Here is an 18,101-nt window from a genome sequence, read left to right on the forward strand (position 1 = left end):
AGGAGCAACAAAATGCGCATTTCCGGTACCGGGAATCGAACCCGGGCCTCCTGGGTGAGAGCCAGGCATCCTAGCCACTAGACCACACCGGATAACGACGCAAGCGCTCCTCCAGCGAACGCAGCAAACAGTACACACGCTACTTGACGACAACGGCCAAAATTTAGCGTTTCCACTTTGTAGAACGGCATGCTCGGGACGCATTTCGTGGAGACGAACGCCAGCAATCGTGACACCAGACTGCGCCTGTGAATCCTGTCGTTGCACCACGCACTGTGCTGCTACGACAATTTAAGAAGGAGACGCTCACGGCTTGCTGCGCTGTTCCCTTCGCGGGTAATCAGTGCTCCTGCTTTCGAGACAGAAAACATTGGCAGCGGTGGGATTCGAACCCACGCCTCCGAAGAGACTGGTGCCTGAAACCAGCGCCTTAGACCGCTCGGCCACGCTACCTACGTGGCACGGCGGTCACAGGAGCTGCGTTCTACCCCACGAGAAAACATCGCAATGGCACAAAAAACGAGAAAAAGCTGGCAGCGGTGGGATTCGAACCCACGCCTCCGAAGAGACTGGTGCCTTAAACCAGCGCCTTAGACCGCTCGGCCACGCTACCTGTGCCGGTGTTCTTCGCTTTTGTAGAAACAGTGCACGACACAGCTTCCTGTTCTGCTGCGACTGGCTGCTCATCCATTGCACCTCAAACAACTGCCATTTTCGAATAGAGATTAACTACACAGGCAGCTGCCCGCTCTCTGGTGCGGCGGCATTACGTGTTGATAATGAATTGGTAGTGCCACCCGCAGCCTGCGGAACATGAGTGAAAAATCAAGAGGGCACCGTAATTTCAAACACTGAGTCACAATCGTCACTGCAGCGACAGCAAGGCAAAACTTTAAAAATTGCCGTGACCAGGATTCGAAACCTGGGTTATTGCGGCCACAACGCAATGTCCTAACCACTAGACGATCACGGCCACGGAGGCACCGCCGACGGCAGTTCTCGCGACTGCAAGTGGCGATGAACAGCAAAGCTCGGCCCACACACCACTGTGTCTCCCCACAGCTGTGCCAGACGCGGTCTCCATTATATGTATACTGGCAAACGAACGTGTCTGCGCTGTAAGGACACTAAGCAGTGTGGTTAGCTGCATTCAACCCCCGTGGCAATGTCTTGCAGTCCTCCAACTCTGTTGACCACAGGTATGTGCCTCAATAAGAGGTGGACAGACGTCGCATCGCTCTCGCCGTCACTTGTGACCGCGAATCGTACTTAACGTAATTTTCTGCAAGCGTCAGCGGAGCGTCAGTCGAGCTAAGTCGGGCCAAGTCGCATAAGAGGAGCAACAAAATGCGCATTTCCGGTACCGGGAATCGAACCCGGGCCTCCTGGGTGAGAGCCAGGCATCCTAGCCACTAGACCACACCGGATAACGACGCAAGCGCTCCTCCAGCGAACGCAGCAAACAGTACACACGCTACTTGACGACAACGGCCAAAATTTAGCGTTTCCACTTTGTAGAACGGCATGCTCGGGACGCATTTCGTGGAGACGAACGCCAGCAATCGTGACACCAGACTGCGCCTGTGAATCCTGTCGTTGCACCACGCACTGTGCTGCTACGACAATTTAAGAAGGAGACGCTCACGGCTTGCTGCGCTGTTCCCTTCGCGGGTAATCAGTGCTCCTGCTTTCGAGACAGAAAACATTGGCAGCGGTGGGATTCGAACCCACGCCTCCGAAGAGACTGGTGCCTGAAACCAGCGCCTTAGACCGCTCGGCCACGCTACCTACGTGGCACGGCGGTCACAGGAGCTGCGTTCTACCCCACGAGAAAACATCGCAATGGCACAAAAAACGAGAAAAAGCTGGCAGCGGTGGGATTCGAACCCACGCCTCCGAAGAGACTGGTGCCTTAAACCAGCGCCTTAGACCGCTCGGCCACGCTACCTGTGCCGGTGTTCTTCGCTTTTGTAGAAACAGTGCACGACACAGCTTCCTGTTCTGCTGCGACTGGCTGCTCATCCATTGCACCTCAAACAACTGCCATTTTCGAATAGAGATTAACTACACAGGCAGCTGCCCGCTCTCTGGTGCGGCGGCATTACGTGTTGATAATGAATTGGTAGTGCCACCCGCAGCCTGCGGAACATGAGTGAAAAATCAAGAGGGCACCGTAATTTCAAACACTGAGTCACAATCGTCACTGCAGCGACAGCAAGGCAAAACTTTAAAAATTGCCGTGACCAGGATTCGAACCTGGGTTATTGCGGCCACAACGCATTGTCCTAACCACTAGACGATCACGGCCACGGAGGCACCGCCGACGGCAGTTCTCGCGACTGCAAGTGGCGATGAACAGCAAAGCTCGGCCCACACACCACTGTGTCTCCCCACAGCTGTGCCAGACGCGGTCTCCATTATATGTATACTGGCAAACGAACGTGTCTGCGCTGTAAGGACACTAAGCAGTGTGGTTAGCTGCATTCAACCCCCGTGGCAATGTCTTGCAGTCCTCCAACTCTGTTGACCACAGGTATGTGCCTCAATAAGAGGTGGACAGACGTCGCATCGCTCTCGCCGTCACTTGTGACCGCGAATCGTACTTAACGTAATTTTCTGCAAGCGTCAGCGGAGCGTCAGTCGAGCTAAGTCGGGCCAAGTCGCATAAGAGGAGCAACAAAATGCGCATTTCCGGTACCGGGAATCGAACCCGGGCCTCCTGGGTGAGAGCCAGGCATCCTAGCCACTAGACCACACCGGATAACGACGCAAGCGCTCCTCCAGCGAACGCAGCAAACAGTACACACGCTACTTGACGACAACGGCCAAAATTTAGCGTTTCCACTTTGTAGAACGGCATGCTCGGGACGCATTTCGTGGAGACGAACGCCAGCAATCGTGACACCAGACTGCGCCTGTGAATCCTGTCGTTGCACCACGCACTGTGCTGCTACGACAATTTAAGAAGGAGACGCTCACGGCTTGCTGCGCTGTTCCCTTCGCGGGTAATCAGTGCTCCTGCTTTCGAGACAGAAAACATTGGCAGCGGTGGGATTCGAACCCACGCCTCCGAAGAGACTGGTGCCTGAAACCAGCGCCTTAGACCGCTCGGCCACGCTACCTACGTGGCACGGCGGTCACAGGAGCTGCGTTCTACCCCACGAGAAAACATCGCAATGGCACAAAAAACGAGAAAAAGCTGGCAGCGGTGGGATTCGAACCCACGCCTCCGAAGAGACTGGTGCCTTAAACCAGCGCCTTAGACCGCTCGGCCACGCTACCTGTGCCGGTGTTCTTCGCTTTTGTAGAAACAGTGCACGACACAGCTTCCTGTTCTGCTGCGACTGGCTGCTCATCCATTGCACCTCAAACAACTGCCATTTTCGAATAGAGATTAACTACACAGGCAGCTGCCCGCTCTCTGGTGCGGCGGCATTACGTGTTGATAATGAATTGGTAGTGCCACCCGCAGCCTGCGGAACATGAGTGAAAAATCAAGAGGGCACCGTAATTTCAAACACTGAGTCACAATCGTCACTGCAGCGACAGCAAGGCAAAACTTTAAAAATTGCCGTGACCAGGATTCGAACCTGGGTTATTGCGGCCACAACGCATTGTCCTAACCACTAGACGATCACGGCCACGGAGGCACCGCCGACGGCAGTTCTCGCGACTGCAAGTGGCGATGAACAGCAAAGCTCGGCCCACACACCACTGTGTTTCCCCACAGCTGTGCCAGACGCGGTCTCCATTATATGTATACTGGCAAACGAACGTGTCTGCGCTGTAAGGACACTAAGCAGTGTGGTTAGCTGCATTCAACCCCCGTGGCAATGTCTTGCAGTCCTCCAACTCTGTTGACCACAGGTATGTGCCTCAATAAGAGGTGGACAGACGTCGCATCGCTCTCGCCGTCACTTGTGACCGCGAATCGTACTTAACGTAATTTTCTGCAAGCGTCAGCGGAGCGTCAGTCGAGCTAAGTCGGGCCAAGTCGCATAAGAGGAGCAACAAAATGCGCATTTCCGGTACCGGGAATCGAACCCGGGCCTCCTGGGTGAGAGCCAGGCATCCTAGCCACTAGACCACACCGGATAACGACGCAAGCGCTCCTCCAGCGAACGCAGCAAACAGTACACACGCTACTTGACGACAACGGCCAAAATTTAGCGTTTCCACTTTGTAGAACGGCATGCTCGGGACGCATTTCGTGGAGACGAACGCCAGCAATCGTGACACCAGACTGCGCCTGTGAATCCTGTCGTTGCACCACGCACTGTGCTGCTACGACAATTTAAGAAAGAGACGCTCACGGCTTGCTGCGCTGTTCCCTTCGCGGGTAATCAGTGCTCCTGCTTTCGAGACAGAAAACATTGGCAGCGGTGGGATTCGAACCCACGCCTCCGAAGAGACTGGTGCCTGAAACCAGCGCCTTAGACCGCTCGGCCACGCTACCTACGTGGCACGGCGGTCACAGGAGCTGCGTTCTACCCCACGAGAAAACATCGCAATGGCACAAAAAACGAGAAAAAGCTGGCAGCGGTGGGATTCGAACCCACGCCTCCGAAGAGACTGGTGCCTTAAACCAGCGCCTTAGACCGCTCGGCCACGCTACCTGTGCCGGTGTTCTTCGCTTTTGTAGAAACAGTGCACGACACAGCTTCCTGTTCTGCTGCGACTGGCTGCTCATCCATTGCACCTCAAACAACTGCCATTTTCGAATAGAGATTAACTACACAGGCAGCTGCCCGCTCTCTGGTGCGGCGGCATTACGTGTTGATAATGAATTGGTAGTGCCACCCGCAGCCTGCGGAACATGAGTGAAAAATCAAGAGGGCACCGTAATTTCAAACACTGAGTCACAATCGTCACTGCAGCGACAGCAAGGCAAAACTTTAAAAATTGCCGTGACCAGGATTCGAAACCTGGGTTATTGCGGCCACAACGCAATGTCCTAACCACTAGACGATCACGGCCACGGAGGCACCGCCGACGGCAGTTCTCGCGACTGCAAGTGGCGATGAACAGCAAAGCTCGGCCCACACACCACTGTGTCTCCCCACAGCTGTGCCAGACGCGGTCTCCATTATATGTATACTGGCAAACGAACGTGTCTGCGCTGTAAGGACACTAAGCAGTGTGGTTAGCTGCATTCAACCCCCGTGGCAATGTCTTGCAGTCCTCCAACTCTGTTGACCACAGGTATGTGCCTCAATAAGAGGTGGACAGACGTCGCATCGCTCTCGCCGTCACTTGTGACCGCGAATCGTACTTAACGTAATTTTCTGCAAGCGTCAGCGGAGCGTCAGTCGAGCTAAGTCGGGCCAAGTCGCATAAGAGGAGCAACAAAATGCGCATTTCCGGTACCGGGAATCGAACCCGGGCCTCCTGGGTGAGAGCCAGGCATCCTAGCCACTAGACCACACCGGATAACGACGCAAGCGCTCCTCCAGCGAACGCAGCAAACAGTACACACGCTACTTGACGACAACGGCCAAAATTTAGCGTTTCCACTTTGTAGAACGGCATGCTCGGGACGCATTTCGTGGAGACGAACGCCAGCAATCGTGACACCAGACTGCGCCTGTGAATCCTGTCGTTGCACCACGCACTGTGCTGCTACGACAATTTAAGAAAGAGACGCTCACGGCTTGCTGCGCTGTTCCCTTCGCGGGTAATCAGTGCTCCTGCTTTCGAGACAGAAAACATTGGCAGCGGTGGGATTCGAACCCACGCCTCCGAAGAGACTGGTGCCTGAAACCAGCGCCTTAGACCGCTCGGCCACGCTACCTACGTGGCACGGCGGTCACAGGAGCTGCGTTCTACCCCACGAGAAAACATCGCAATGGCACAAAAAACGAGAAAAAGCTGGCAGCGGTGGGATTCGAAACCACGCCTCCGAAGAGACTGGTGCCTTAAACCAGCGCCTTAGACCGCTCGGCCACGCTACCTGTGCCCGTGTTCTTCGCTTTTGTAGAAACAGTGCACGACACAGCTTCCTGTTCTGCTGCGACTGGCTGCTCATCCATTGCACCTCAAACAACTGCCATTTTCGAATAGAGATTAACTACACAGGCAGCTGCCCGCTCTCTGGTGCGGCGGCATTACGTGTTGATAATGAATTGGTAGTGCCACCCGCAGCCTGCGGAACATGAGTGAAAAATCAAGAGGGCACCGTAATTTCAAACACTGAGTCACAATCGTCACTGCAGCGACAGCAAGGCAAAACTTTAAAAATTGCCGTGACCAGGATTCGAAACCTGGGTTATTGCGGCCACAACGCAATGTCCTAACCACTAGACGATCACGGCCACGGAGGCACCGCCGACGGCAGTTCTCGCGACTGCAAGTGGCGATGAACAGCAAAGCTCGGCCCACACACCACTGTGTCTCCCCACAGCTGTGCCAGACGCGGTCTCCATTATATGTATACTGGCAAACGAACGTGTCTGCGCTGTAAGGACACTAAGCAGTGTGGTTAGCTGCATTCAACCCCCGTGGCAATGTCTTGCAGTCCTCCAACTCTGTTGACCACAGGTATGTGCCTCAATAAGAGGTGGACAGACGTCGCATCGCTCTCGCCGTCACTTGTGACCGCGAATCGTACTTAACGTAATTTTCTGCAAGCGTCAGCGGAGCGTCAGTCGAGCTAAGTCGGGCCAAGTCGCATAAGAGGAGCAACAAAATGCGCATTTCCGGTACCGGGAATCGAACCCGGGCCTCCTGGGTGAGAGCCAGGCATCCTAGCCACTAGACCACACCGGATAACGACGCAAGCGCTCCTCCAGCGAACGCAGCAAACAGTACACACGCTACTTGACGACAACGGCCAAAATTTAGCGTTTCCACTTTGTAGAAACGGCATGCTCGGGACGCATTTCGTGGAGACGAACGCCAGCAATCGTGACACCAGACTGCGCCTGTGAATCCTGTCGTTGCACCACGCACTGTGCTGCTACGACAATTTAAGAAGGAGACGCTCACGGCTTGCTGCGCTGTTCCCTTCGCGGGTAATCAGTGCTCCTGCTTTCGAGACAGAAAACATTGGCAGCGGTGGGATTCGAACCCACGCCTCCGAAGAGACTGGTGCCTGAAACCAGCGCCTTAGACCGCTCGGCCACGCTACCTACGTGGCACGGCGGTCACAGGAGCTGCGTTCTACCCCACGAGAAAACATCGCAATGGCACAAAAAACGAGAAAAAGCTGGCAGCGGTGGGATTCGAACCCACGCCTCCGAAGAGACTGGTGCCTTAAACCAGCGCCTTAGACCGCTCGGCCACGCTACCTGTGCCGGTGTTCTTCGCTTTTGTAGAAACAGTGCACGACACAGCTTCCTGTTCTGCTGCGACTGGCTGCTCATCCATTGCACCTCAAACAACTGCCATTTTCGAATAGAGATTAACTACACAGGCAGCTGCCCGCTCTCTGGTGCGGCGGCATTACGTGTTGATAATGAATTGGTAGTGCCACCCGCAGCCTGCGGAACATGAGTGAAAAATCAAGAGGGCACCGTAATTTCAAACACTGAGTCACAATCGTCACTGCAGCGACAGCAAGGCAAAACTTTAAAAATTGCCGTGACCAGGATTCGAAACCTGGGTTATTGCGGCCACAACGCAATGTCCTAACCACTAGACGATCACGGCCACGGAGGCACCGCCGACGGCAGTTCTCGCGACTGCAAGTGGCGATGAACAGCAAAGCTCGGCCCACACACCACTGTGTCTCCCCACAGCTGTGCCAGACGCGGTCTCCATTATATGTATACTGGCAAACGAACGTGTCTGCGCTGTAAGGACACTAAGCAGTGTGGTTAGCTGCATTCAACCCCCGTGGCAATGTCTTGCAGTCCTCCAACTCTGTTGACCACAGGTATGTGCCTCAATAAGAGGTGGACAGACGTCGCATCGCTCTCGCCGTCACTTGTGACCGCGAATCGTACTTAACGTAATTTTCTGCAAGCGTCAGCGGAGCGTCAGTCGAGCTAAGTCGGGCCAAGTCGCATAAGAGGAGCAACAAAATGCGCATTTCCGGTACCGGGAATCGAACCCGGGCCTCCTGGGTGAGAGCCAGGCATCCTAGCCACTAGACCACACCGGATAACGACGCAAGCGCTCCTCCAGCGAACGCAGCAAACAGTACACACGCTACTTGACGACAACGGCCAAAATTTAGCGTTTCCACTTTGTAGAACGGCATGCTCGGGACGCATTTCGTGGAGACGAACGCCAGCAATCGTGACACCAGACTGCGCCTGTGAATCCTGTCGTTGCACCACGCACTGTGCTGCTACGACAATTTAAGAAAGAGACGCTCACGGCTTGCTGCGCTGTTCCCTTCGCGGGTAATCAGTGCTCCTGCTTTCGAGACAGAAAACATTGGCAGCGGTGGGATTCGAACCCACGCCTCCGAAGAGACTGGTGCCTGAAACCAGCGCCTTAGACCGCTCGGCCACGCTACCTACGTGGCACGGCGGTCACAGGAGCTGCGTTCTACCCCACGAGAAAACATCGCAATGGCACAAAAAACGAGAAAAAGCTGGCAGCGGTGGGATTCGAACCCACGCCTCCGAAGAGACTGGTGCCTTAAACCAGCGCCTTAGACCGCTCGGCCACGCTACCTGTGCCGGTGTTCTTCGCTTTTGTAGAAACAGTGCACGACACAGCTTCCTGTTCTGCTGCGACTGGCTGCTCATCCATTGCACCTCAAACAACTGCCATTTTCGAATAGAGATTAACTACACAGGCAGCTGCCCGCTCTCTGGTGCGGCGGCATTACGTGTTGATAATGAATTGGTAGTGCCACCCGCAGCCTGCGGAACATGAGTGAAAAATCAAGAGGGCACCGTAATTTCAAACACTGAGTCACAATCGTCACTGCAGCGACAGCAAGGCAAAACTTTAAAAATTGCCGTGACCAGGATTCGAAACCTGGGTTATTGCGGCCACAACGCAATGTCCTAACCACTAGACGATCACGGCCACGGAGGCACCGCCGACGGCAGTTCTCGCGACTGCAAGTGGCGATGAACAGCAAAGCTCGGCCCACACACCACTGTGTCTCCCCACAGCTGTGCCAGACGCGGTCTCCATTATATGTATACTGGCAAACGAACGTGTCTGCGCTGTAAGGACACTAAGCAGTGTGGTTAGCTGCATTCAACCCCCGTGGCAATGTCTTGCAGTCCTCCAACTCTGTTGACCACAGGTATGTGCCTCAATAAGAGGTGGACAGACGTCGCATCGCTCTCGCCGTCACTTGTGACCGCGAATCGTACTTAACGTAATTTTCTGCAAGCGTCAGCGGAGCGTCAGTCGAGCTAAGTCGGGCCAAGTCGCATAAGAGGAGCAACAAAATGCGCATTTCCGGTACCGGGAATCGAACCCGGGCCTCCTGGGTGAGAGCCAGGCATCCTAGCCACTAGACCACACCGGATAACGACGCAAGCGCTCCTCCAGCGAACGCAGCAAACAGTACACACGCTACTTGACGACAACGGCCAAAATTTAGCGTTTCCACTTTGTAGAACGGCATGCTCGGGACGCATTTCGTGGAGACGAACGCCAGCAATCGTGACACCAGACTGCGCCTGTGAATCCTGTCGTTGCACCACGCACTGTGCTGCTACGACAATTTAAGAAAGAGACGCTCACGGCTTGCTGCGCTGTTCCCTTCGCGGGTAATCAGTGCTCCTGCTTTCGAGACAGAAAACATTGGCAGCGGTGGGATTCGAACCCACGCCTCCGAAGAGACTGGTGCCTGAAACCAGCGCCTTAGACCGCTCGGCCACGCTACCTACGTGGCACGGCGGTCACAGGAGCTGCGTTCTACCCCACGAGAAAACATCGCAATGGCACAAAAAACGAGAAAAAGCTGGCAGCGGTGGGATTCGAAACCACGCCTCCGAAGAGACTGGTGCCTTAAACCAGCGCCTTAGACCGCTCGGCCACGCTACCTGTGCCCGTGTTCTTCGCTTTTGTAGAAACAGTGCACGACACAGCTTCCTGTTCTGCTGCGACTGGCTGCTCATCCATTGCACCTCAAACAACTGCCATTTTCGAATAGAGATTAACTACACAGGCAGCTGCCCGCTCTCTGGTGCGGCGGCATTACGTGTTGATAATGAATTGGTAGTGCCACCCGCAGCCTGCGGAACATGAGTGAAAAATCAAGAGGGCACCGTAATTTCAAACACTGAGTCACAATCGTCACTGCAGCGACAGCAAGGCAAAACTTTAAAAATTGCCGTGACCAGGATTCGAAACCTGGGTTATTGCGGCCACAACGCAATGTCCTAACCACTAGACGATCACGGCCACGGAGGCACCGCCGACGGCAGTTCTCGCGACTGCAAGTGGCGATGAACAGCAAAGCTCGGCCCACACACCACTGTGTCTCCCCACAGCTGTGCCAGACGCGGTCTCCATTATATGTATACTGGCAAACGAACGTGTCTGCGCTGTAAGGACACTAAGCAGTGTGGTTAGCTGCATTCAACCCCCGTGGCAATGTCTTGCAGTCCTCCAACTCTGTTGACCACAGGTATGTGCCTCAATAAGAGGTGGACAGACGTCGCATCGCTCTCGCCGTCACTTGTGACCGCGAATCGTACTTAACGTAATTTTCTGCAAGCGTCAGCGGAGCGTCAGTCGAGCTAAGTCGGGCCAAGTCGCATAAGAGGAGCAACAAAATGCGCATTTCCGGTACCGGGAATCGAACCCGGGCCTCCTGGGTGAGAGCCAGGCATCCTAGCCACTAGACCACACCGGATAACGACGCAAGCGCTCCTCCAGCGAACGCAGCAAACAGTACACACGCTACTTGACGACAACGGCCAAAATTTAGCGTTTCCACTTTGTAGAAACGGCATGCTCGGGACGCATTTCGTGGAGACGAACGCCAGCAATCGTGACACCAGACTGCGCCTGTGAATCCTGTCGTTGCACCACGCACTGTGCTGCTACGACAATTTAAGAAGGAGACGCTCACGGCTTGCTGCGCTGTTCCCTTCGCGGGTAATCAGTGCTCCTGCTTTCGAGACAGAAAACATTGGCAGCGGTGGGATTCGAACCCACGCCTCCGAAGAGACTGGTGCCTGAAACCAGCGCCTTAGACCGCTCGGCCACGCTACCTACGTGGCACGGCGGTCACAGGAGCTGCGTTCTACCCCACGAGAAAACATCGCAATGGCACAAAAAACGAGAAAAAGCTGGCAGCGGTGGGATTCGAACCCACGCCTCCGAAGAGACTGGTGCCTTAAACCAGCGCCTTAGACCGCTCGGCCACGCTACCTGTGCCGGTGTTCTTCGCTTTTGTAGAAACAGTGCACGACACAGCTTCCTGTTCTGCTGCGACTGGCTGCTCATCCATTGCACCTCAAACAACTGCCATTTTCGAATAGAGATTAACTACACAGGCAGCTGCCCGCTCTCTGGTGCGGCGGCATTACGTGTTGATAATGAATTGGTAGTGCCACCCGCAGCCTGCGGAACATGAGTGAAAAATCAAGAGGGCACCGTAATTTCAAACACTGAGTCACAATCGTCACTGCAGCGACAGCAAGGCAAAACTTTAAAAATTGCCGTGACCAGGATTCGAAACCTGGGTTATTGCGGCCACAACGCAATGTCCTAACCACTAGACGATCACGGCCACGGAGGCACCGCCGACGGCAGTTCTCGCGACTGCAAGTGGCGATGAACAGCAAAGCTCGGCCCACACACCACTGTGTCTCCCCACAGCTGTGCCAGACGCGGTCTCCATTATATGTATACTGGCAAACGAACGTGTCTGCGCTGTAAGGACACTAAGCAGTGTGGTTAGCTGCATTCAACCCCCGTGGCAATGTCTTGCAGTCCTCCAACTCTGTTGACCACAGGTATGTGCCTCAATAAGAGGTGGACAGACGTCGCATCGCTCTCGCCGTCACTTGTGACCGCGAATCGTACTTAACGTAATTTTCTGCAAGCGTCAGCGGAGCGTCAGTCGAGCTAAGTCGGGCCAAGTCGCATAAGAGGAGCAACAAAATGCGCATTTCCGGTACCGGGAATCGAACCCGGGCCTCCTGGGTGAGAGCCAGGCATCCTAGCCACTAGACCACACCGGATAACGACGCAAGCGCTCCTCCAGCGAACGCAGCAAACAGTACACACGCTACTTGACGACAACGGCCAAAATTTAGCGTTTCCACTTTGTAGAAACGGCATGCTCGGGACGCATTTCGTGGAGACGAACGCCAGCAATCGTGACACCAGACTGCGCCTGTGAATCCTGTCGTTGCACCACGCACTGTGCTGCTACGACAATTTAAGAAGGAGACGCTCACGGCTTGCTGCGCTGTTCCCTTCGCGGGTAATCAGTGCTCCTGCTTTCGAGACAGAAAACATTGGCAGCGGTGGGATTCGAACCCACGCCTCCGAAGAGACTGGTGCCTGAAACCAGCGCCTTAGACCGCTCGGCCACGCTACCTACGTGGCACGGCGGTCACAGGAGCTGCGTTCTACCCCACGAGAAAACATCGCAATGGCACAAAAAACGAGAAAAAGCTGGCAGCGGTGGGATTCGAACCCACGCCTCCGAAGAGACTGGTGCCTTAAACCAGCGCCTTAGACCGCTCGGCCACGCTACCTGTGCCGGTGTTCTTCGCTTTTGTAGAAACAGTGCACGACACAGCTTCCTGTTCTGCTGCGACTGGCTGCTCATCCATTGCACCTCAAACAACTGCCATTTTCGAATAGAGATTAACTACACAGGCAGCTGCCCGCTCTCTGGTGCGGCGGCATTACGTGTTGATAATGAATTGGTAGTGCCACCCGCAGCCTGCGGAACATGAGTGAAAAATCAAGAGGGCACCGTAATTTCAAACACTGAGTCACAATCGTCACTGCAGCGACAGCAAGGCAAAACTTTAAAAATTGCCGTGACCAGGATTCGAAACCTGGGTTATTGCGGCCACAACGCAATGTCCTAACCACTAGACGATCACGGCCACGGAGGCACCGCCGACGGCAGTTCTCGCGACTGCAAGTGGCGATGAACAGCAAAGCTCGGCCCACACACCACTGTGTCTCCCCACAGCTGTGCCAGACGCGGTCTCCATTATATGTATACTGGCAAACGAACGTGTCTGCGCTGTAAGGACACTAAGCAGTGTGGTTAGCTGCATTCAACCCCCGTGGCAATGTCTTGCAGTCCTCCAACTCTGTTGACCACAGGTATGTGCCTCAATAAGAGGTGGACAGACGTCGCATCGCTCTCGCCGTCACTTGTGACCGCGAATCGTACTTAACGTAATTTTCTGCAAGCGTCAGCGGAGCGTCAGTCGAGCTAAGTCGGGCCAAGTCGCATAAGAGGAGCAACAAAATGCGCATTTCCGGTACCGGGAATCGAACCCGGGCCTCCTGGGTGAGAGCCAGGCATCCTAGCCACTAGACCACACCGGATAACGACGCAAGCGCTCCTCCAGCGAACGCAGCAAACAGTACACACGCTACTTGACGACAACGGCCAAAATTTAGCGTTTCCACTTTGTAGAAACGGCATGCTCGGGACGCATTTCGTGGAGACGAACGCCAGCAATCGTGACACCAGACTGCGCCTGTGAATCCTGTCGTTGCACCACGCACTGTGCTGCTACGACAATTTAAGAAGGAGACGCTCACGGCTTGCTGCGCTGTTCCCTTCGCGGGTAATCAGTGCTCCTGCTTTCGAGACAGAAAACATTGGCAGCGGTGGGATTCGAACCCACGCCTCCGAAGAGACTGGTGCCTGAAACCAGCGCCTTAGACCGCTCGGCCACGCTACCTACGTGGCACGGCGGTCACAGGAGCTGCGTTCTACCCCACGAGAAAACATCGCAATGGCACAAAAAACGAGAAAAAGCTGGCAGCGGTGGGATTCGAACCCACGCCTCCGAAGAGACTGGTGCCTTAAACCAGCGCCTTAGACCGCTCGGCCACGCTACCTGTGCCGGTGTTCTTCGCTTTTGTAGAAACAGTGCACGACACAGCTTCCTGTTCTGCTGCGACTGGCTGCTCATCCATTGCACCTCAAACAACTGCCATTTTCGAATAGAGATTAACTACACAGGCAGCTGCCCGCTCTCTGGTGCGGCGGCATTACGTGTTGATAATGAATTGGTAGTGCCACCCGCAGCCTGCGGAACATGAGTGAAAAATCAAGAGGGCACCGTAATTTCAAACACTGAGTCACAATCGTCACTGCAGCGACAGCAAGGCAAAACTTTAAAAATTGCCGTGACCAGGATTCGAAACCTGGGTTATTGCGGCCACAACGCAATGTCCTAACCACTAGACGATCACGGCCACGGAGGCACCGCCGACGGCAGTTCTCGCGACTGCAAGTGGCGATGAACAGCAAAGCTCGGCCCACACACCACTGTGTCTCCCCACAGCTGTGCCAGACGCGGTCTCCATTATATGTATACTGGCAAACGAACGTGTCTGCGCTGTAAGGACACTAAGCAGTGTGGTTAGCTGCATTCAACCCCCGTGGCAATGTCTTGCAGTCCTCCAACTCTGTTGACCACAGGTATGTGCCTCAATAAGAGGTGGACAGACGTCGCATCGCTCTCGCCGTCACTTGTGACCGCGAATCGTACTTAACGTAATTTTCTGCAAGCGTCAGCGGAGCGTCAGTCGAGCTAAGTCGGGCCAAGTCGCATAAGAGGAGCAACAAAATGCGCATTTCCGGTACCGGGAATCGAACCCGGGCCTCCTGGGTGAGAGCCAGGCATCCTAGCCACTAGACCACACCGGATAACGACGCAAGCGCTCCTCCAGCGAACGCAGCAAACAGTACACACGCTACTTGACGACAACGGCCAAAATTTAGCGTTTCCACTTTGTAGAACGGCATGCTCGGGACGCATTTCGTGGAGACGAACGCCAGCAATCGTGACACCAGACTGCGCCTGTGAATCCTGTCGTTGCACCACGCACTGTGCTGCTACGACAATTTAAGAAGGAGACGCTCACGGCTTGCTGCGCTGTTCCCTTCGCGGGTAATCAGTGCTCCTGCTTTCGAGACAGAAAACATTGGCAGCGGTGGGATTCGAACCCACGCCTCCGAAGAGACTGGTGCCTGAAACCAGCGCCTTAGACCGCTCGGCCACGCTACCTACGTGGCACGGCGGTCACAGGAGCTGCGTTCTACCCCACGAGAAAACATCGCAATGGCACAAAAAACGAGAAAAAGCTGGCAGCGGTGGGATTCGAACCCACGCCTCCGAAGAGACTGGTGCCTTAAACCAGCGCCTTAGACCGCTCGGCCACGCTACCTGTGCCGGTGTTCTTCGCTTTTGTAGAAACAGTGCACGACACAGCTTCCTGTTCTGCTGCGACTGGCTGCTCATCCATTGCACCTCAAACAACTGCCATTTTCGAATAGAGATTAACTACACAGGCAGCTGCCCGCTCTCTGGTGCGGCGGCATTACGTGTTGATAATGAATTGGTAGTGCCACCCGCAGCCTGCGGAACATGAGTGAAAAATCAAGAGGGCACCGTAATTTCAAACACTGAGTCACAATCGTCACTGCAGCGACAGCAAGGCAAAACTTTAAAAATTGCCGTGACCAGGATTCGAAACCTGGGTTATTGCGGCCACAACGCAATGTCCTAACCACTAGACGATCACGGCCACGGAGGCACCGCCGACGGCAGTTCTCGCGACTGCAAGTGGCGATGAACAGCAAAGCTCGGCCCACACACCACTGTGTCTCCCCACAGCTGTGCCAGACGCGGTCTCCATTATATGTATACTGGCAAACGAACGTGTCTGCGCTGTAAGGACACTAAGCAGTGTGGTTAGCTGCATTCAACCCCCGTGGCAATGTCTTGCAGTCCTCCAACTCTGTTGACCACAGGTATGTGCCTCAATAAGAGGTGGACAGACGTCGCATCGCTCTCGCCGTCACTTGTGACCGCGAATCGTACTTAACGTAATTTTCTGCAAGCGTCAGCGGAGCGTCAGTCGAGCTAAGTCGGGCCAAGTCGCATAAGAGGAGCAACAAAATGCGCATTTCCGGTACCGGGAATCGAACCCGGGCCTCCTGGGTGAGAGCCAGGCATCCTAGCCACTAGACCACACCGGATAACGACGCAAGCGCTCCTCCAGCGAACGCAGCAAACAGTACACACGCTACTTGACGACAACGGCCAAAATTTAGCGTTTCCACTTTGTAGAACGGCATGCTCGGGACGCATTTCGTGGAGACGAACGCCAGCAATCGTGACACCAGACTGCGCCTGTGAATCCTGTCGTTGCACCACGCACTGTGCTGCTACGACAATTTAAGAAGGAGACGCTCACGGCTTGCTGCGCTGTTCCCTTCGCGGGTAATCAGTGCTCCTGCTTTCGAGACAGAAAACATTGGCAGCGGTGGGATTCGAACCCACGCCTCCGAAGAGACTGGTGCCTGAAACCAGCGCCTTAGACCGCTCGGCCACGCTACCTACGTGGCACGGCGGTCACAGGAGCTGCGTTCTACCCCACGAGAAAACATCGCAATGGCACAAAAAACGAGAAAAAGCTGGCAGCGGTGGGATTCGAACCCACGCCTCCGAAGAGACTGGTGCCTTAAACCAGCGCCTTAGACCGCTCGGCCACGCTACCTGTGCCGGTGTTCTTCGCTTTTGTAGAAACAGTGCACGACACAGCTTCCTGTTCTGCTGCGACTGGCTGCTCATCCATTGCACCTCAAACAACTGCCATTTTCGAATAGAGATTAACTACACAGGCAGCTGCCCGCTCTCTGGTGCGGCGGCATTACGTGTTGATAATGAATTGGTAGTGCCACCCGCAGCCTGCGGAACATGAGTGAAAAATCAAGAGGGCACCGTAATTTCAAACACTGAGTCACAATCGTCACTGCAGCGACAGCAAGGCAAAACTTTAAAAATTGCCGTGACCAGGATTCGAACCTGGGTTATTGCGGCCACAACGCATTGTCCTAACCACTAGACGATCACGGCCACGGAGGCACCGCCGACGGCAGTTCTCGCGACTGCAAGTGGCGATGAACAGCAAAGCTCGGCCCACACACCACTGTGTTTCCCCACAGCTGTGCCAGACGCGGTCTCCATTATATGTATACTGGCAAACGAACGTGTCTGCGCTGTAAGGACACTAAGCAGTGTGGTTAGCTGCATTCAACCCCCGTGGCAATGTCTTGCAGTCCTCCAACTCTGTTGACCACAGGTATGTGCCTCAATAAGAGGTGGACAGACGTCGCATCGCTCTCGCCGTCACTTGTGACCGCGAATCGTACTTAACGTAATTTTCTGCAAGCGTCAGCGGAGCGTCAGTCGAGCTAAGTCGGGCCAAGTCGCATAAGAGGAGCAACAAAATGCGCATTTCCGGTACCGGGAATCGAACCCGGGCCTCCTGGGTGAGAGCCAGGCATCCTAGCCACTAGACCACACCGGATAACGACGCAAGCGCTCCTCCAGCGAACGCAGCAAACAGTACACACGCTACTTGACGACAACGGCCAAAATTTAGCGTTTCCACTTTGTAGAACGGCATGCTCGGGACGCATTTCGTGGAGACGAACGCCAGCAATCGTGACACCAGACTGCGCCTGTGAATCCTGTCGTTGCACCACGCACTGTGCTGCTACGACAATTTAAGAAGGAGACGCTCACGGCTTGCTGCGCTGTTCCCTTCGCGGGTAATCAGTGCTCCTGCTTTCGAGACAGAAAACATTGGCAGCGGTGGGATTCGAACCCACGCCTCCGAAGAGACTGGTGCCTGAAACCAGCGCCTTAGACCGCTCGGCCACGCTACCTACGTGGCACGGCGGTCACAGGAGCTGCGTTCTACCCCACGAGAAAACATCGCAATGGCACAAAAAACGAGAAAAAGCTGGCAGCGGTGGGATTCGAACCCACGCCTCCGAAGAGACTGGTGCCTTAAACCAGCGCCTTAGACCGCTCGGCCACGCTACCTGTGCCGGTGTTCTTCGCTTTTGTAGAAACAGTGCACGACACAGCTTCCTGTTCTGCTGCGACTGGCTGCTCATCCATTGCACCTCAAACAACTGCCATTTTCGAATAGAGATTAACTACACAGGCAGCTGC

General features: G+C 54.8%; 55 non-coding genes across 55 annotated transcripts; all 55 read right to left on the bottom strand.

Annotated features, from left to right (window-relative positions):
- Nucleotides 1–20: 20 nt before the first annotated feature.
- On the bottom strand, nucleotides 21–92 carry Trnae-cuc (transfer RNA glutamic acid (anticodon CUC)). Its single transcript has one exon. It is a non-coding gene; the product is annotated as a tRNA-Glu (tRNA).
- Nucleotides 93–371: 279 nt separating this feature from the next.
- On the bottom strand, nucleotides 372–453 carry Trnal-cag (transfer RNA leucine (anticodon CAG)). Its single transcript has one exon. It is a non-coding gene; the product is annotated as a tRNA-Leu (tRNA).
- A 78-nt stretch (nucleotides 454–531) lies between these two features.
- Nucleotides 532–613, bottom strand: Trnal-aag (transfer RNA leucine (anticodon AAG)). Its single transcript has one exon. It is a non-coding gene; the product is annotated as a tRNA-Leu (tRNA).
- A 287-nt stretch (nucleotides 614–900) lies between these two features.
- Trnah-gug (transfer RNA histidin (anticodon GUG)) lies at nucleotides 901–973 on the bottom strand. The gene has a single exon. It is a non-coding gene; the product is annotated as a tRNA-His (tRNA).
- A 382-nt stretch (nucleotides 974–1,355) lies between these two features.
- Trnae-cuc (transfer RNA glutamic acid (anticodon CUC)) lies at nucleotides 1,356–1,427 on the bottom strand. The gene has a single exon. It is a non-coding gene; the product is annotated as a tRNA-Glu (tRNA).
- Nucleotides 1,428–1,706: 279 nt separating this feature from the next.
- Nucleotides 1,707–1,788, bottom strand: Trnal-cag (transfer RNA leucine (anticodon CAG)). The gene has a single exon. It is a non-coding gene; the product is annotated as a tRNA-Leu (tRNA).
- A 78-nt stretch (nucleotides 1,789–1,866) lies between these two features.
- On the bottom strand, nucleotides 1,867–1,948 carry Trnal-aag (transfer RNA leucine (anticodon AAG)). The gene has a single exon. It is a non-coding gene; the product is annotated as a tRNA-Leu (tRNA).
- Nucleotides 1,949–2,235: 287 nt separating this feature from the next.
- On the bottom strand, nucleotides 2,236–2,307 carry Trnah-gug (transfer RNA histidin (anticodon GUG)). The gene has a single exon. It is a non-coding gene; the product is annotated as a tRNA-His (tRNA).
- Nucleotides 2,308–2,689: 382 nt separating this feature from the next.
- On the bottom strand, nucleotides 2,690–2,761 carry Trnae-cuc (transfer RNA glutamic acid (anticodon CUC)). The gene has a single exon. It is a non-coding gene; the product is annotated as a tRNA-Glu (tRNA).
- A 279-nt stretch (nucleotides 2,762–3,040) lies between these two features.
- Nucleotides 3,041–3,122, bottom strand: Trnal-cag (transfer RNA leucine (anticodon CAG)). Its single transcript has one exon. It is a non-coding gene; the product is annotated as a tRNA-Leu (tRNA).
- Nucleotides 3,123–3,200: 78 nt separating this feature from the next.
- Trnal-aag (transfer RNA leucine (anticodon AAG)) lies at nucleotides 3,201–3,282 on the bottom strand. Its single transcript has one exon. It is a non-coding gene; the product is annotated as a tRNA-Leu (tRNA).
- A 287-nt stretch (nucleotides 3,283–3,569) lies between these two features.
- Nucleotides 3,570–3,641, bottom strand: Trnah-gug (transfer RNA histidin (anticodon GUG)). Its single transcript has one exon. It is a non-coding gene; the product is annotated as a tRNA-His (tRNA).
- Nucleotides 3,642–4,023: 382 nt separating this feature from the next.
- Nucleotides 4,024–4,095, bottom strand: Trnae-cuc (transfer RNA glutamic acid (anticodon CUC)). The gene has a single exon. It is a non-coding gene; the product is annotated as a tRNA-Glu (tRNA).
- A 279-nt stretch (nucleotides 4,096–4,374) lies between these two features.
- Trnal-cag (transfer RNA leucine (anticodon CAG)) lies at nucleotides 4,375–4,456 on the bottom strand. Its single transcript has one exon. It is a non-coding gene; the product is annotated as a tRNA-Leu (tRNA).
- A 78-nt stretch (nucleotides 4,457–4,534) lies between these two features.
- On the bottom strand, nucleotides 4,535–4,616 carry Trnal-aag (transfer RNA leucine (anticodon AAG)). Its single transcript has one exon. It is a non-coding gene; the product is annotated as a tRNA-Leu (tRNA).
- Nucleotides 4,617–4,903: 287 nt separating this feature from the next.
- On the bottom strand, nucleotides 4,904–4,976 carry Trnah-gug (transfer RNA histidin (anticodon GUG)). Its single transcript has one exon. It is a non-coding gene; the product is annotated as a tRNA-His (tRNA).
- A 382-nt stretch (nucleotides 4,977–5,358) lies between these two features.
- On the bottom strand, nucleotides 5,359–5,430 carry Trnae-cuc (transfer RNA glutamic acid (anticodon CUC)). Its single transcript has one exon. It is a non-coding gene; the product is annotated as a tRNA-Glu (tRNA).
- Nucleotides 5,431–5,709: 279 nt separating this feature from the next.
- On the bottom strand, nucleotides 5,710–5,791 carry Trnal-cag (transfer RNA leucine (anticodon CAG)). The gene has a single exon. It is a non-coding gene; the product is annotated as a tRNA-Leu (tRNA).
- Nucleotides 5,792–5,869: 78 nt separating this feature from the next.
- Nucleotides 5,870–5,951, bottom strand: Trnal-aag (transfer RNA leucine (anticodon AAG)). The gene has a single exon. It is a non-coding gene; the product is annotated as a tRNA-Leu (tRNA).
- Nucleotides 5,952–6,238: 287 nt separating this feature from the next.
- On the bottom strand, nucleotides 6,239–6,311 carry Trnah-gug (transfer RNA histidin (anticodon GUG)). The gene has a single exon. It is a non-coding gene; the product is annotated as a tRNA-His (tRNA).
- A 382-nt stretch (nucleotides 6,312–6,693) lies between these two features.
- Nucleotides 6,694–6,765, bottom strand: Trnae-cuc (transfer RNA glutamic acid (anticodon CUC)). Its single transcript has one exon. It is a non-coding gene; the product is annotated as a tRNA-Glu (tRNA).
- A 280-nt stretch (nucleotides 6,766–7,045) lies between these two features.
- On the bottom strand, nucleotides 7,046–7,127 carry Trnal-cag (transfer RNA leucine (anticodon CAG)). The gene has a single exon. It is a non-coding gene; the product is annotated as a tRNA-Leu (tRNA).
- A 78-nt stretch (nucleotides 7,128–7,205) lies between these two features.
- Trnal-aag (transfer RNA leucine (anticodon AAG)) lies at nucleotides 7,206–7,287 on the bottom strand. The gene has a single exon. It is a non-coding gene; the product is annotated as a tRNA-Leu (tRNA).
- A 287-nt stretch (nucleotides 7,288–7,574) lies between these two features.
- Trnah-gug (transfer RNA histidin (anticodon GUG)) lies at nucleotides 7,575–7,647 on the bottom strand. Its single transcript has one exon. It is a non-coding gene; the product is annotated as a tRNA-His (tRNA).
- A 382-nt stretch (nucleotides 7,648–8,029) lies between these two features.
- Nucleotides 8,030–8,101, bottom strand: Trnae-cuc (transfer RNA glutamic acid (anticodon CUC)). The gene has a single exon. It is a non-coding gene; the product is annotated as a tRNA-Glu (tRNA).
- A 279-nt stretch (nucleotides 8,102–8,380) lies between these two features.
- Nucleotides 8,381–8,462, bottom strand: Trnal-cag (transfer RNA leucine (anticodon CAG)). The gene has a single exon. It is a non-coding gene; the product is annotated as a tRNA-Leu (tRNA).
- Nucleotides 8,463–8,540: 78 nt separating this feature from the next.
- Nucleotides 8,541–8,622, bottom strand: Trnal-aag (transfer RNA leucine (anticodon AAG)). Its single transcript has one exon. It is a non-coding gene; the product is annotated as a tRNA-Leu (tRNA).
- A 287-nt stretch (nucleotides 8,623–8,909) lies between these two features.
- Trnah-gug (transfer RNA histidin (anticodon GUG)) lies at nucleotides 8,910–8,982 on the bottom strand. The gene has a single exon. It is a non-coding gene; the product is annotated as a tRNA-His (tRNA).
- Nucleotides 8,983–9,364: 382 nt separating this feature from the next.
- On the bottom strand, nucleotides 9,365–9,436 carry Trnae-cuc (transfer RNA glutamic acid (anticodon CUC)). Its single transcript has one exon. It is a non-coding gene; the product is annotated as a tRNA-Glu (tRNA).
- Nucleotides 9,437–9,715: 279 nt separating this feature from the next.
- On the bottom strand, nucleotides 9,716–9,797 carry Trnal-cag (transfer RNA leucine (anticodon CAG)). The gene has a single exon. It is a non-coding gene; the product is annotated as a tRNA-Leu (tRNA).
- Nucleotides 9,798–9,875: 78 nt separating this feature from the next.
- On the bottom strand, nucleotides 9,876–9,957 carry Trnal-aag (transfer RNA leucine (anticodon AAG)). The gene has a single exon. It is a non-coding gene; the product is annotated as a tRNA-Leu (tRNA).
- A 287-nt stretch (nucleotides 9,958–10,244) lies between these two features.
- Nucleotides 10,245–10,317, bottom strand: Trnah-gug (transfer RNA histidin (anticodon GUG)). Its single transcript has one exon. It is a non-coding gene; the product is annotated as a tRNA-His (tRNA).
- Nucleotides 10,318–10,699: 382 nt separating this feature from the next.
- Trnae-cuc (transfer RNA glutamic acid (anticodon CUC)) lies at nucleotides 10,700–10,771 on the bottom strand. Its single transcript has one exon. It is a non-coding gene; the product is annotated as a tRNA-Glu (tRNA).
- Nucleotides 10,772–11,051: 280 nt separating this feature from the next.
- On the bottom strand, nucleotides 11,052–11,133 carry Trnal-cag (transfer RNA leucine (anticodon CAG)). The gene has a single exon. It is a non-coding gene; the product is annotated as a tRNA-Leu (tRNA).
- A 78-nt stretch (nucleotides 11,134–11,211) lies between these two features.
- Nucleotides 11,212–11,293, bottom strand: Trnal-aag (transfer RNA leucine (anticodon AAG)). Its single transcript has one exon. It is a non-coding gene; the product is annotated as a tRNA-Leu (tRNA).
- A 287-nt stretch (nucleotides 11,294–11,580) lies between these two features.
- Trnah-gug (transfer RNA histidin (anticodon GUG)) lies at nucleotides 11,581–11,653 on the bottom strand. Its single transcript has one exon. It is a non-coding gene; the product is annotated as a tRNA-His (tRNA).
- Nucleotides 11,654–12,035: 382 nt separating this feature from the next.
- Trnae-cuc (transfer RNA glutamic acid (anticodon CUC)) lies at nucleotides 12,036–12,107 on the bottom strand. Its single transcript has one exon. It is a non-coding gene; the product is annotated as a tRNA-Glu (tRNA).
- A 280-nt stretch (nucleotides 12,108–12,387) lies between these two features.
- Trnal-cag (transfer RNA leucine (anticodon CAG)) lies at nucleotides 12,388–12,469 on the bottom strand. Its single transcript has one exon. It is a non-coding gene; the product is annotated as a tRNA-Leu (tRNA).
- A 78-nt stretch (nucleotides 12,470–12,547) lies between these two features.
- Nucleotides 12,548–12,629, bottom strand: Trnal-aag (transfer RNA leucine (anticodon AAG)). Its single transcript has one exon. It is a non-coding gene; the product is annotated as a tRNA-Leu (tRNA).
- A 287-nt stretch (nucleotides 12,630–12,916) lies between these two features.
- Trnah-gug (transfer RNA histidin (anticodon GUG)) lies at nucleotides 12,917–12,989 on the bottom strand. Its single transcript has one exon. It is a non-coding gene; the product is annotated as a tRNA-His (tRNA).
- Nucleotides 12,990–13,371: 382 nt separating this feature from the next.
- On the bottom strand, nucleotides 13,372–13,443 carry Trnae-cuc (transfer RNA glutamic acid (anticodon CUC)). Its single transcript has one exon. It is a non-coding gene; the product is annotated as a tRNA-Glu (tRNA).
- A 280-nt stretch (nucleotides 13,444–13,723) lies between these two features.
- Trnal-cag (transfer RNA leucine (anticodon CAG)) lies at nucleotides 13,724–13,805 on the bottom strand. The gene has a single exon. It is a non-coding gene; the product is annotated as a tRNA-Leu (tRNA).
- Nucleotides 13,806–13,883: 78 nt separating this feature from the next.
- On the bottom strand, nucleotides 13,884–13,965 carry Trnal-aag (transfer RNA leucine (anticodon AAG)). The gene has a single exon. It is a non-coding gene; the product is annotated as a tRNA-Leu (tRNA).
- A 287-nt stretch (nucleotides 13,966–14,252) lies between these two features.
- Trnah-gug (transfer RNA histidin (anticodon GUG)) lies at nucleotides 14,253–14,325 on the bottom strand. Its single transcript has one exon. It is a non-coding gene; the product is annotated as a tRNA-His (tRNA).
- Nucleotides 14,326–14,707: 382 nt separating this feature from the next.
- Nucleotides 14,708–14,779, bottom strand: Trnae-cuc (transfer RNA glutamic acid (anticodon CUC)). Its single transcript has one exon. It is a non-coding gene; the product is annotated as a tRNA-Glu (tRNA).
- A 279-nt stretch (nucleotides 14,780–15,058) lies between these two features.
- On the bottom strand, nucleotides 15,059–15,140 carry Trnal-cag (transfer RNA leucine (anticodon CAG)). Its single transcript has one exon. It is a non-coding gene; the product is annotated as a tRNA-Leu (tRNA).
- A 78-nt stretch (nucleotides 15,141–15,218) lies between these two features.
- Nucleotides 15,219–15,300, bottom strand: Trnal-aag (transfer RNA leucine (anticodon AAG)). Its single transcript has one exon. It is a non-coding gene; the product is annotated as a tRNA-Leu (tRNA).
- A 287-nt stretch (nucleotides 15,301–15,587) lies between these two features.
- Nucleotides 15,588–15,660, bottom strand: Trnah-gug (transfer RNA histidin (anticodon GUG)). The gene has a single exon. It is a non-coding gene; the product is annotated as a tRNA-His (tRNA).
- Nucleotides 15,661–16,042: 382 nt separating this feature from the next.
- On the bottom strand, nucleotides 16,043–16,114 carry Trnae-cuc (transfer RNA glutamic acid (anticodon CUC)). Its single transcript has one exon. It is a non-coding gene; the product is annotated as a tRNA-Glu (tRNA).
- Nucleotides 16,115–16,393: 279 nt separating this feature from the next.
- Trnal-cag (transfer RNA leucine (anticodon CAG)) lies at nucleotides 16,394–16,475 on the bottom strand. Its single transcript has one exon. It is a non-coding gene; the product is annotated as a tRNA-Leu (tRNA).
- Nucleotides 16,476–16,553: 78 nt separating this feature from the next.
- On the bottom strand, nucleotides 16,554–16,635 carry Trnal-aag (transfer RNA leucine (anticodon AAG)). Its single transcript has one exon. It is a non-coding gene; the product is annotated as a tRNA-Leu (tRNA).
- A 287-nt stretch (nucleotides 16,636–16,922) lies between these two features.
- Trnah-gug (transfer RNA histidin (anticodon GUG)) lies at nucleotides 16,923–16,994 on the bottom strand. Its single transcript has one exon. It is a non-coding gene; the product is annotated as a tRNA-His (tRNA).
- Nucleotides 16,995–17,376: 382 nt separating this feature from the next.
- Nucleotides 17,377–17,448, bottom strand: Trnae-cuc (transfer RNA glutamic acid (anticodon CUC)). Its single transcript has one exon. It is a non-coding gene; the product is annotated as a tRNA-Glu (tRNA).
- A 279-nt stretch (nucleotides 17,449–17,727) lies between these two features.
- On the bottom strand, nucleotides 17,728–17,809 carry Trnal-cag (transfer RNA leucine (anticodon CAG)). Its single transcript has one exon. It is a non-coding gene; the product is annotated as a tRNA-Leu (tRNA).
- Nucleotides 17,810–17,887: 78 nt separating this feature from the next.
- On the bottom strand, nucleotides 17,888–17,969 carry Trnal-aag (transfer RNA leucine (anticodon AAG)). The gene has a single exon. It is a non-coding gene; the product is annotated as a tRNA-Leu (tRNA).
- Nucleotides 17,970–18,101: the final 132 nt, after the last annotated feature.

The sequence above is a fragment of the Schistocerca nitens genome, unplaced genomic scaffold (genome assembly GCF_023898315.1).
Source record: "Schistocerca nitens isolate TAMUIC-IGC-003100 unplaced genomic scaffold, iqSchNite1.1 HiC_scaffold_96, whole genome shotgun sequence".
Taxonomy (NCBI): Eukaryota; Metazoa; Arthropoda; class Insecta; order Orthoptera; family Acrididae; genus Schistocerca; species Schistocerca nitens.